General features: G+C 41.1%; 1 long non-coding RNA gene across 1 annotated transcript; it reads left to right on the top strand.

Moving 5' to 3' along the window:
• The first annotated feature begins 10,585 nt into the window (after window positions 1-10,585).
• Window positions 10,586-11,213, top strand: LOC134214608 (uncharacterized). Its single transcript, XR_009979848.1, has 3 exons — window positions 10,586-10,863; window positions 10,929-11,074; window positions 11,136-11,213. It is a non-coding gene; the product is annotated as an uncharacterized LOC134214608 (long non-coding RNA).
• Window positions 11,214-13,203: the final 1,990 nt, after the last annotated feature.

Genomic DNA, 13,203 nt, shown 5'->3' with positions numbered 1-13,203 from the left:
TCCTTTTAAGAGGCTCAGAAGCCTCTTTCAAGCGGCTTGGAAGCCTCCTTTCTAGAAACCTCTTACAAGCGGCTTGGAAGCCTATCTCCAAGCAGCTTGGAAGCCTCCTTTCAAGCAACTCGGAAACCTCAGCAGGCTCTGAAACCTCCTTTCAAGAGGCGCGGAAGGCTCCTTGCAAGAGACTCGAAAGCGTCCTTTCAAGAAGCTCGGAAGCCTCCTTTCAAGACGCTCGGAAGCCTCTTTTCATGAGGTTCGGAAGTCTCATTTAAAGAGACTCGGGAGCCTCCTTTCAAGTTGCTCCGAACCTCATTTTAAGAGGCTCGCAATCCTTCTTTCAAGAGTCTTGGAAGCGTCCTTGCAAAATGCTCAGAAGTCTCCTTCTAAGAGCCTCGGAAACCTCTTTTCAAAAGATTCGAAAGCATCCTTTCAAGAGCCGTCGAAGCCTACTTTCAAGAGGCTTCCGGACCGTTTTCAGGACTAATGTGTTATGCTTATTTTCATTTACAGTGAAAAAATAGGGGGTTCCTCAATGAATGTAAAAGCTCAAAGGGATACCTCTCTAGAAAAAGGTTGAGAACCGCTGATCTAAAAGGACCGAACAATGGCAACCGAACTATGGCTTTACAAAAACGGACTACTCTAGATGGGCAACCGGACTGCGACAGCGTAAGCAAGTGCGATGTTCACTTCTACGATGCCGATAAAGTAGAAGTGAATAAATCAGCACGATGACCGCACCAACGTATCTAAATGTATGAAATGTACAAATGTATTGATGGAAATAAAAAATGACGCTGTTCTAATCGAATTAGAACAGTAGTGAAAACAAGACAATCAGCGCAGTGATGCCTAATGGGCGAAAGAGCTTTTTTAAAAAAAATGATTTCTACCCTAAATTCGCTAGCGTTCCAAAATCACGGAAGGACCACTTTCCACGACAAAGATATCTATATGTTATGTGCTTTTAGTCTATTTTAATTGAACTTACTTTTAGTGTCGGTGTGTAAGTGTATGCTAGGTAGGCCGGCGACGGTGGGGGTCTCTGGATATGTCTGAGCATTGCGGCGTTATCGTGGAATCGCAGGTACTTAGGGGCGTTCGATATCGCGCGGGATGTCTATCACGGTCTCTCTCTTTCTCGTGGGTCGTAGCACAGGGATGGGGCAGGCCTGGCTACAAGATACCGCCACACTCCAGTAAACCTCATATCGTATAACAAATAGCAAATAAAGTCGCATTTGCGTCCATCAAAAATCTGAATCGCATTGTATATCAAACTTTGTCAGATTATTGTCAAAGGATGTTGTATTGAAAATCGTATACGATAATTTTTACCGTAGTAAAAATCAATCGTAATTGTGTGAATAAAAACTCGTAATGACTTATACTCCTTGCAATATCCTATACGAGTGCGAATGAATGCCAATGTGAATCGTAATACAATCGAAACCATTTCAGTCCAAACGGCTTGTTGAAGTTTCAAGCAGTTGTAAAGACAGTGGCGCCTGGAGTGGGTGGGACAAGTAGGACATGTCCAACGCATGAAAATACCTGGGTAGGACAGTCGAAGCATTGTCCTACCCATGATTATGATCAGAACATACCATATGCATAACTGAAAAATCTAATATTATCAATACTATTTCAATTTCTAGATCTATAAAAATAACATTTAAACGTTTCAAAGTTAATCAGAGGTTTGAAAGTTTCTCAGAGGTTGAAGTGACAATCGTGGAGCTTTCCAGGGATTGTAAAGGAGAAATTTATCCCGAAAGGCTTCTCAGAGTCTATGGGAAATCTTTTCATTCCAAAGATTACTCAATGATGCATCGATATTTCAGAGAAGTCTTGAAGTTTCTAATAGTATCTGCTCTTCCATAAAATTGTTGAAAACTTTCTGGTAGTACGTACTAATTTCTGGTAGTTCAGGGAGGCCCATATAATCTAAAATGTTATAAGAATCGACAGGCTGACTGTGAATTAATCAAAAGTTGAATATCTAAACAAGGATCTAGCTCAGCTTAAGTTAGCTAAAACTGGCTATACTTGTCAATGGTTGCTTCTCCGTAACTGGTTAGAACTGGTGTAAATTTTGTTACGATCCAAATGAATAAAGGTTGGTATTTACTACCTACGGATTCAGTCAGTTGAGAAAGGAGAGGAATGTTAGTGTGTTGTTATAGAGACCGAGAAAACCTCTGCATCCCCACAATACCACGGCAAGGAGATTTCGTTAACTCGGTAAGGTAAATGAACAGAGATATAGATCAAGGATTCACTTAGAAAAGGGATGTAGTCTATGCCAAGCCTCCTGTCTATAAGGCAGAAGCGGTAGTCACTAGACTGCTGAGCTCAACTCCAAAAGTTGAGAAACTAGACAAGGATATGAGAAAACAATTGCTGAAATATGCAAATGAGCAGTTTATGATGTTTGTAGCACATCTCGATGTCTGGTAGCAGGCCTATGAGAAGAAGAATTCTGAAACCTTCTAAGAGTTTATTAGAATCTGTAGGAATCACAAATATACCTACGTTTGTAAGAAATCTTAGAAGTTAGAAAGAAAAAAGTCCGAAATTCGGAGTAACTTTGTTCTTGAGATTTATGAAAACCCGTAAATAGTACTGAATACCCTTAAAGATTATTGGACGATGATAAGCTTTACTGGTATATCGTTGTGAAATTGCAGAAGATTTCTTAAGGTTCGAATTCCTGGAAGTTAATGATAATTGAACTCATCCAATATTTTATAAAATTTACAGGAATCAAAGGGAGTTTTATAGCTTATCTGAGCATGTCCGAAAAAATCTCTTGATATCCGAGAGGATTTCCGGAAAGTCGTTGAAATTCCATAAAAGTATTCTATAGATTTGATGATCCAGTTTTTGTCCTACCCACGTCTCGGAACGTGACCGCGCCTCTGTGTAAAGATATAAATTGTGTAGTTTATGTTGGACAACAATCCGAATCAGTATAAGATGTGCAGTATGGTGCAGTGGTAGAGTATCCGCCTGCAAATCCAAAGATCGCATGTTCGAGACTTGGTGCTAGCGAGATTTTATTTTATTTTTCATATCTTTATGTACAATCGTAATACTGTTCTCATGATGTCGGAAAAAATCGTATAATAAAACTCGTATGTATGTATATCTTTGGTACGTATATAGCCAATCTGTGCATTATATACGATTAAGTTGGTTCTTATATAATAACCTATATCAAGAGATATAGGTACCAAAATGTTGACTGGGACGTGCTTGGCGAACCGACAGTGTCGCGGAAATTGAGCCTATTCTCCGAGGCGGTGGCACTGACAACGTGGCCACACAGTGGTTCAGGGCCTAAGCCAAAACTTAATGGGTTCTGAGGGAAAGCTGGGGAGGTCTTAGTTTAGCAGTTTTTATTCCCAATAGGTATGGTTACCTGGCTCGTCCGTTATGTCTAACGTCCATCATGCCCAGCGTACTTATGCCTAACGTCGTGGACCCGCCTCGATTGATGCTTCTTCACGGGTATTATTGCCACTCCATTAATTGAAATCTCACAGCCACAACCTTGAAGGATTCCTAAAACTTTAAGAAATTCACAAATGATCTTGGTTGTCCAAAGGATCGAGTGGAGTCGATTCCGACTCAATTAACGCCCCATTTCCTATTTCATATTATGCGCGTTAAAATTTTGTGTGTTTCGATCACTTACACTGAACATTTTCTTCTTTGTCTATGCCTACGACATATGTATATTGCTGATAATCGCACGCGAATATTAACCCATTCTACCATCAGGGCTGTCCATCGCTGGGCCAGCTCTGTAGGCTTCACTATGACCGCCAGTAAGTGTGTCAGCGTACACTTAGAGTGTCCATAAACCAGAGCCTGTCATTCCTACCGCACTTCCGTTAGTTTTAAGACAAGAGTGTCTGATTCGGATGCTATCCAAACCGCACCGAATCAATAACAGGATGCTCCGGTTAAGGATTGGGCAAACTATCATTGATAGCAACCTACTCTACGGATTGGAACTTACCTGTATCGCCCACCGTAACCTCATTGAATTTTTTTCGCCGAGCTTCAACTCATGCGTTTGAGCTGCTTCCGGGTTGCACCAGCTAAGTCTGCTAGTACCGAAACATGCATCTTGCCATTCACTCATCGAGTGCGAGCGGCCATCTGCCCCAAATCCGCCTCTTTCACCGCCGTAGCTTCCGGAGAATACATAATCCCTCTCCTTATCAATGGAGACCGGAGGTGCATGCGATGGCGTTGGCCTCCCCTTGTAGCACGTGTATGACAGTGGACTGAGGAACTGGCACTCTTCAGAAGCCAACATTAACAGCTCTATAGCACACAGTTTCCGAAGGGGTGAACAGTTAATCCAAATGGCTTCACGGGCATCCCGAGAATATGCTCGGTATAAGACCCTTAACTCGAGACGTTCGGGCTTTCCTTGAATTCTTCCAAGGCTGTAAGTCCCCGCCCCTAGTGACCAGGCAACCCGGGAAGCTTAACTCGCGTTCTAAGCCCCCTTTTTCAACCTTAACCATGGTTTCCAATAAGGTCAGCTGGGAGGGCCTCGCACCTTCCCAATTCCATCGTCGCCTATCCCGCTCCATCTATCTCCTGGTCGTTTGTTGCCTTCGAAAACTTCAATGCTGAATAACAGCGTTCTGATTTTATATTGTTTTCGTCTGTTACCAGACGTTCTGTTCAATTTGGATAAACCTGCGATCAATCTTAGCACAAGTTTTCGGAAATGTCTTCGAACTGAGTTTATCTTTCGACCAGAGGGAATCAAGGGTTAGATTGGCGACTCCTGGGGTTCACCTATGTTTCGTCCATGTTACCTTCGTCAACTAGTGTTTAACTTCAAACCAAATTTTTGATTGTTAGTTCTAAGTTTTATCAATGTTAGATTTAATATTCATTTTTTAGTTAAACAAGTGAAGTCTGAGTCGTATTTTAAACATATGTTCTGATGTTTTGTCAATAACTATAATTTACAAATGAACCGTTTGTTTGCATAATGTATGTGACATTTTTGGCCAAAATGAGATTTTTATATATTCTGAATCCTCGTCCAAAAATACGTATTCTGGCAAAAACAAATCAGGATCAGGAATGTATGAAATTTGTTTCGTTTGTTCGAGAAACTACATATGTGCACGCACTTTGAAGAGCAATTATGGAGTACTGCTTACAGTTTTCACACTGGAAGTGTCCCAGGGAGTTGATTTTTGCCAAAAACCATTGATCTGTATAGAAAAAATCAAAAGAATCGTTGCCAATTTGTTCAAAAACAGTTTCCTGTTGTTTTCTCGGAATTGTGTAAAATGGATATATTCTAGACCACCATTTGGAAAGGGCGTAACAACCAAAATTTATTCCTACTGATTCTTCGACTACATATATAACTATATGTGTAGACGAGGAATCATTTTTTGCCTTTCTCGTATTTTTTTACGTCGTTATTATCGTGATTTTTTATTAATTATAATTTATTCACGTAGAAGAGGAATCAGAAGGAATTAATTTTGGCTGTTACGATCTTTTCAAATGTTGGTCTAGAGCAGTTTCTCAAACAAATGATTCAAATACTAAGTACGTGAAAGCCAGTGATTCAGTTGCAAAGCGGCAGAATAATGTTGACGACGGGAACTGTTGCCCAAATAGAACTTCCCCGGAGCTAGTAACTGTTAAAATATACTGTTTAAAATCACTTCTGACGGAATCAAGTTTAGAAGTGCTCGCGTTTTCAGGGGGCACACCACTCGTTACGGAAGCAACGCACAACTGTCATTTTTATTATTTCACGCATGCTGCGACGCAGCAAAGCTAAATCAACAAAAATGACAGTTGTGCGCCGCCTCTGAATCGAGTGGTGTGCCCCCGAAAACGCGAGCACTTTGGAAATTGGATTCCGTCAGGAGTGACCTTAACAAAGACCCATGACCACAAGTTTGGGTTTACTTAGCAACAACAAAGCAAACTGCAACGAGCACACCCTACATACTGATGATCGTTTCATCGACATCGTCTCCTCATCACCAGGCTCAACCAGCGAGATACCGATCTGCTCAACTTGCTACCCCGTTGGCTGGGACGAACATCAGTGTCGTCAGCAGTCCCACAATACTGGCCACCAAAGGCAGTCAGTCACTTTCGTTTTCGAACCGTACCTACCAACCTACCTTTTGGGGGTTTTAGACTTGCTCACTGTCTGGACTATTCCTCTGCGGTTGGTGTTCTTACCGACCCGACTGATCCGAGTCTTATTCTTTTCTTTTTGAAGTAAAAATTAAATTTTATGTTTCCCCCGTGTCTGACTCCACTTCGCCCGTGAGCTCATTCCGCCCCAAAGTACCAGTTTTGCGGTCGGTAATGATGTCACGCGAAATGTGCAATTTTTCGGCGGTTTGCGCGTGGTAATTCAAATGGTTATTAGCTTCAAATTGAAATTAGAAAACGTTCGACCACATCCCGTAATGAGGGGAGGGCATGAATCCCCTAAATAGGGGTTTCAGTTTATTTTGGCAGGCTACTCTGCGTGATGGTAATTTATTGGTGCTTATCATGCTAATAAAGGAAAAGGTGCAACCCGAGTGTGGTGTGAGGCACGACGGCGTCTTAGAGAGAAAGATGTGTGCACTTTTTTTAGGGGATTTAGGATATGAACGTTGATAATTGGCGCACGGATGGTTGCGCTCTGGGCGGCAGCTGGAAATGTTGCTGCACATCGTCTCTAATGCTTGTTCAATTCAAAGTGACTGATTGTAGTCCAAATGAATGCAGCTTAGAATGAAGTGAATGCAATTAGATGTATAAGGTCAGACCGCATCGTGCTTTTGTGCTGTGCGGTTCTTTTCTCTCTTTGCGGAAGGAAGTTTTTAATACTACCCGAGGCTATTTTAATTTCAACAGTGCTTCTCAGCGCTATTTGTACCCACTGATCCCGTTACGATCTTTGCAAGGACCCGTGCCTTCGTTTTCGTCCTGCAGGGACACCGTTCTGGGAAAAACCTCTTAGAAGGTCACGTCTCCACGCTCAGCAATGAGCATTAATAAATACAAGACGAAGGGCGAGTCTTGAATTCTCCACTTCCTTCTAAGAAACAAGGTTTCAAGACCGTCCTGCCAAAGCACGAAAAAATAGAAGGAAGCTGGAGACTTCAGATATTCCTTCTAACTCTAACATTGGAAATAATTCTTCTCCTATCGAACTGAGCAATCAATTCGATTTGATTCATGACGAAATTAAGCAAATCGAATCTACCTCTAGCCCAGGTGATTCTATCCATGCGAAAAAACAAAGGATTTTGCCAATTGTGGTATCTGTTGCCAAGTTTTCTGGCTTTAGAAATGAGATTTTGAGTAACTTTCAGGGGATAGAGGTTTCAATTCGGATTGCCAGAAAGGTTGACTGCCGCGTTTTGCCGGGATCCTTTGACGATCGCAAACGTCTTCTTCATTGTTTAACTAAGAAGCGCCATAAATTCTTCACATACGACGACAACACTGAGCGATTGTTCAAAAGCGTCTTGAAAGGTCTCCCCAGTGATGATAAATCACTGGATGAGATTAAAATTGAAATTTCTCAATTACTTGGATTTGCGCCAGTCCAAGTACTTAAGATGAAAAATAAATCTCACTCTGGTACTTCCCAGAGGGGTATTTCGCAAGAATTTTATTTAGTTCACTTTAACAAAAGTGAACTAAATAATTTGAAAAGTTTGGAAAAGGCCTGTACTATGCAGCATGTCTGCATTACATGGGAACCTTTCCGAAGGCCTGGGGGAAATTTCCAAAACCCAACTTAGTGCCGTAAGTGCCAAAAGTGGGGTCACGGAACTAAACATTACCACATGGAAATGCATGATTTGTGGTGGGAAAATGCATGATTTGTGGTGGGACCTCTCACGCCAAGGATGCCCTTCACGCAAAAATGTTTTAAATTCCCGTGCAAAATTTATGGCGGGAAATTCCAAAAGGATCCCAGATTCACCGGGTAAACATATTTCAAACGCTCAAAATCCGCAATCATTTGCCGGTCGAGCAATTCATACCCACCACAACCAACGAATAAATTATGCTCCTACCTCAGACCGGGTAACGAATAGTTAATCGAAATCTAATTTTTCAAACATGCCTACTGCAGACAGGCAAAATTTCATTTCTGAAAATTTACTGACGATGAATGATTTTCATACCTATTCTTCTACGGAAAATTAAGTTCGTTCTGACGTTTCAGGTAGAACGTGTGCTTCCGACATTGATTTTCTAAATGAACAATTGCATGACATAATTGATGCAATGTTCAAAGCAAATACCAAAACTGAAGCTGTTAAAGTTGTTATTAAATTTAATCAAAAAATTGTTTTTGGACTTCGTTTTAATGGATCCAAATAATTCTTTGAAAATTTTAAATTGCAATTCTCGCTCTGTAAAAGGTAAGAAAGATGAATGACCCCCTTTGGTGTCGTTGGGCCAAAATGTGGTATGCTCCAAGTAAATGTTACAAAGCTCTAGTAGTTAACGTTGGAATCAAGTTTTAATTAGTTTGGTACAAGCTTGAATAAGAAATTTACCGCTGTTTGGGAAAAAACCCAGATTAATCCACCTAGCGGTGATGACGCCTTTCTCGTGCGGTAAAAAAAATAGTATTTTGGGCATTACTTCTAAGCCCATCGTCCGTTTGGGCCAATTTTCAATAGGAAATAATGAGACAAGATTCTGCGTCTAATGCAACCTGTTGCGAGGAAATCGGTTCAGGGTAAGTGCATTAAAAGTGAGCTAGATTTTTTTACGCGCTTTTTTCTGAGAAAAAGTATTTTGGCCATAACTACCAAGCCCATTGTCCGATCCGTCCAATTTTCAATAGGAAACAATGGGGCAGTATACTGCGTCGAATGCAGCCTGTTGTGAGGGAATCCGTTTAGGGTAAGTGCATTAAAAATGAGCTAGACTTTTTCACGCGCTTTTTTATGAGAAAAAGTATTTTGGCCATAACTTCTAAGCCCATAGTCCGAATCGGCCAATTTTCAATAGGAAACAATGGGGCAGTATACTGCGTCGAATGCAACCTGTTGCGAGTAAATTGGTTGAGGGTAAGTGCAAAAAAGTGAGCTAAACTTTTTGCTCTTTTGGTGCGCACATACACACACACACACACACACACACACACACACACACACAGACATCACCTCAATTCGTCGAGCTGAGTCGATTGGTATATAACACTATGGGTCTCCGAGCCTTCTATAAAAAGTTTGTTTTTGGAGTGAACATATAGCCTTTACGTATACTTAGTATACGAGAAAGGCAAAAATAAATTAGAGGAATTCTTCAAAGTTATATGTTCTTCAAAATTGGCCTTCTCACCCCGCACAGGGGATGACATTGGGACAAATGAAATAGTTCAGCGGTGACGATGAAACGATTCAATTTTTCATTAAAAATAATTTCGTACATTACGGCTCTTACCAACTATGTAAGGCAAATCAACTAAAGCCTCGGCCCAATCTCACCCCTTTTTAGCGTGCATTGATCGTTGCTACGAAGAACCAGAACCGTTATATAAATATTCATAAAATTCGATAAAACAACAACATATTATCGTCACATGATAACCATGTATCATCGATCTAAAACTAGTTATGTAATAGATTTGTGGGGCATTACTGACATTATTTTAATACGGGTTCTTTCGATCAATAGTTTTACATTCATATTCCAAGCATTATGGTACGAGCACAATTAGTTCTTGGAATTTGTTTTGTGATTTCCTAGACGTGAATTTTAATATAATTTCGAACCGTTTGAAGTTTTCATCAAAATTCGTAACAGTTTCTGAGATATTAGGAGTTGAATCATTTTCCGTTTTTGGCCAATCTTACCCCCTAGGCCCAATGTCACCCCGAACGACGGTATTAAATTTCCTATCAGTTCATTGCCATTATAACTAAACATATTTAAATCTATCTATCTATATATATAAAACTCAATGTTTGTATGTTTGTATGTATGTTCCAGCATAACTTCTGAACCCATTGACCGATTTCAACCAAATTTGGAACACACATTCTTCATCGTAGGGAGGTTAGAGATGCTCTTTGGAAAAGGGGAGGGTGTGTGGGGAGTGGTATTGCTTATTTATCTATCAACTCAGTGTAGCTTCCGAACCCCTTGACAGATTCCAACCAAATTTGGAACACAAATTCTTTATCTTAAGGAGACGAAAAAAGGGGGTTAGGGATGCTCTTTTGAAAAGAAGGAGGGGTATTGCTTAGTTATCGATCAACTCAATGTATCTTCTTAACCAAGGGGTTCAAACAAATTTAGGGCGGGAAGGGTACTGTTCAGCAATCGATCAACTCAATGTATGTAATTCTTGAACCCCATGAACGATTTGAACCAACTTTGTATCAAATATTGTCTTTCCTAAGGAAACGATTTTAGTGGATGTGGGTAGGTCATTTTAAAAGGGGGTGGGTGTGATGTAGCGTTCATTCAGCAAACTTCACATACATCTTGAGGATCATATTGATGCTCTGTAATTAGTGTGCAAACGAAACATATAAACTCACATAAGTTAAGCGTGTACTAGCGGGCGAGTTGCTGCAAGGGCTACGCTGTCATAAAATGGAAAAAAAACAAACGTTGGCAAAACTGTCCGCCGAAAGAGAAGGTGAAACCGCTTCCGCAAACGACGCACAACAGTAGAGAAAGCTGAGCCGGGGAGTAAGGTGCAAAACTTGCTCGGGAGAGTAGGAATTCGTGATTCGTGTCAGCCGTAAGGGGCACAGTTGCGAGGCTGGAAGAAGCATCTATTCACTCCCAGTTCATCGCAACTAAAGGAAATCGCAAAATATCGTAAGTCCCAAAAAAAAAACCAGCAGGAAGAAATTACAGTGAACTAACCGGAAGATTAACTGCAGGTAAAATATCGTACTCGAACAGCACGTGTGTCGGCAGTTCTTATCACCCGGACCACTCAGTTCTCTCGTATTAAGTGTCGCTTTCCGGCGGGCACCCGGATTGCATGCCATATAAACACAGCTCTTGGGCGTAGAGGACATCCACGGTAAGTTCCACCTGGCACAGCAATGACGTCGCACACTGACAAACATTCATTCTCCCGATAGCAAGAACCGGATCGCGAGTCGATTGAATAGCCAGAGTAAAGCAAAAGTAACTGAGTAACGGAAAAGCCTGCGGAAGCAATGGTTACCTTCTGCTGAAGAAGTTCGATCGGAAGTCTAACGTTTTGTCCCATTAGGGCTTTTCTTTTTTGCTTTTACGCTGCAGCAGATTCGACGATACGCGCTGTGCAATCGGCCAGAAAGACAGAGCTGCTCGGACGTGAATCGTTGTAGTGACGAGTTGCCATCAGACAAACCTGACGTGCGAGTGAAGGAAGCGTACCGAGAACACGGTGCTCGATCGGTCAGAAAGGCACCGGGAAGTGCAACAGCGGCATTGGCCATCGCAGCTGCCGGAGGAGGAACGTGTGGTGCGAGAGGACAGTGCGGGAGCATCGGGGAGATTCCCCAATCAAACACAACGGTGAGCGTCGAACAGACTCTTTGGTACGGCGGCATGTTCGGCAAATGGACTACGCTGTCTGGCGACGAGAGCGACGTTTAAGGTGAATGTTCGTCGTGCCAACACGGTTCGTATCAAGAAATGAAAGGGTGCACCCTCGGCGATGAAGCGTGAGTAAAGAAAACATTGTAATAGAAGCTGAAAAGACAGGGCTAGATAGAGTAGGTAGAGCTTAGGCTAAGAAGAGGAATGTTGGGCGAATAAAGTTTGCACACTATGTCAGTTAATTTGTCATGTAGTCAATGTTAACTAGCCGGTCCGATTTGTGGCGCTAATATACGCAGAAAGAAGACCTAACAGTGAGAGAGGGGTATTGTTTAATTATTGATTTCAGTGTAACTTCTGAACCCATTCACCGATGTCCACCATCCAACCATTGGAACCCATATTCTCTGTCTAAGGAAGTTTAGTTAATCCGAGGTTCTTTTACATTCGAAAACAAATTGCCCGAATTTCCCAAAAATTGCAAATCCTTGACAATAACAAATTTCCCGGTAATAACATTTTCCCAAAAACGACTTTTGGAAAATTGTGTTTCCAGAATATGACATTGCCCTGAAAAGGTCAGGCCATTAATATAACACTATTTGTCCTAAGGTCATTCGCTATGAAGGGCATTTCTAATAATTATGAACAGCATTAGAAAAATCTTTCATAGAAAGCATGCATTTGCTGGGTATAAAGCAATGATAATTGTTACCCTTCATCGGAATCATGGTTTGCCCAGTGAAAAGCAATGAATAATGTGTTTCCTTCTGGATGGTGGATGTGATTGTTTCTTTAAAAGTAGGCATTTGCCCGGAATAATGCAATGGTGGGTGTGATCCCTTCTTTTAAAATTTGCGTTTGCCCGAAATAAGGCATCGATGGATATTTTTCCTTCTTTAGAAATAGACGTTTACCCGGAATAAGACGAGGAATAAGGCTATTCAAACCTACGATTCCTTCTTCAAAATCAGTTAATGTTTCCAAAAGCCTTCTTTTAATCAAATGATGAAGCAACAATAAGTAAACACAATTACCCTGTTGACCAATTGGTTTTATCATTTTCCGATTGTGACAAAAACTGCGAACCAAACTGGCAATTCCGAGCAAGGCCGGGTACATAAAGCTAGTCCTGGTCTTTTCATTAAAAGAGATCCAAATTATTTTATGTACCGAAAATGATCGTCTTGACAGCGCCTTTGGTGGGATCGCCATTGTCATTTCATTGATAGACGTATCAAACATAAATTATATTCTTCGTTTGAAACTAAAGTTTTCGAAACCTTGGGAGTTTCTGTTGAAACAAATTTTGGACAATTCTCTTTTATTGCTGCCTACTTGCCTTTCCAGTGCAATGGGCAGCAAAGGAATTTGTTGAGAGCTGATCTTCAAATTCTAACAACAAATCCAAATTTTTCATAATTGGTGACTTCAATGCCAAACACCGTTCATGGAATAATGCGCAAAGCAATTCCAATGGTAAAATTGTATTTTAAGATTGTTCTGCGGGATATTATACTATTCAATATCCCAATGGACCAACTTGTTTTTCTTCCAGTCGAAATCCTTCTACAATTGATTTAGTTTTAACGGATTAAGTCAGCTGTGTGGCCCGACTCTGAT

Source organism: Armigeres subalbatus, chromosome 2 (genome assembly GCF_024139115.2).
Source record: "Armigeres subalbatus isolate Guangzhou_Male chromosome 2, GZ_Asu_2, whole genome shotgun sequence".
In the NCBI taxonomy this organism is placed as follows: Eukaryota; Metazoa; Arthropoda; class Insecta; order Diptera; family Culicidae; genus Armigeres; species Armigeres subalbatus.
This window is presented reverse-complemented; position numbering and strand designations above follow the sequence as displayed.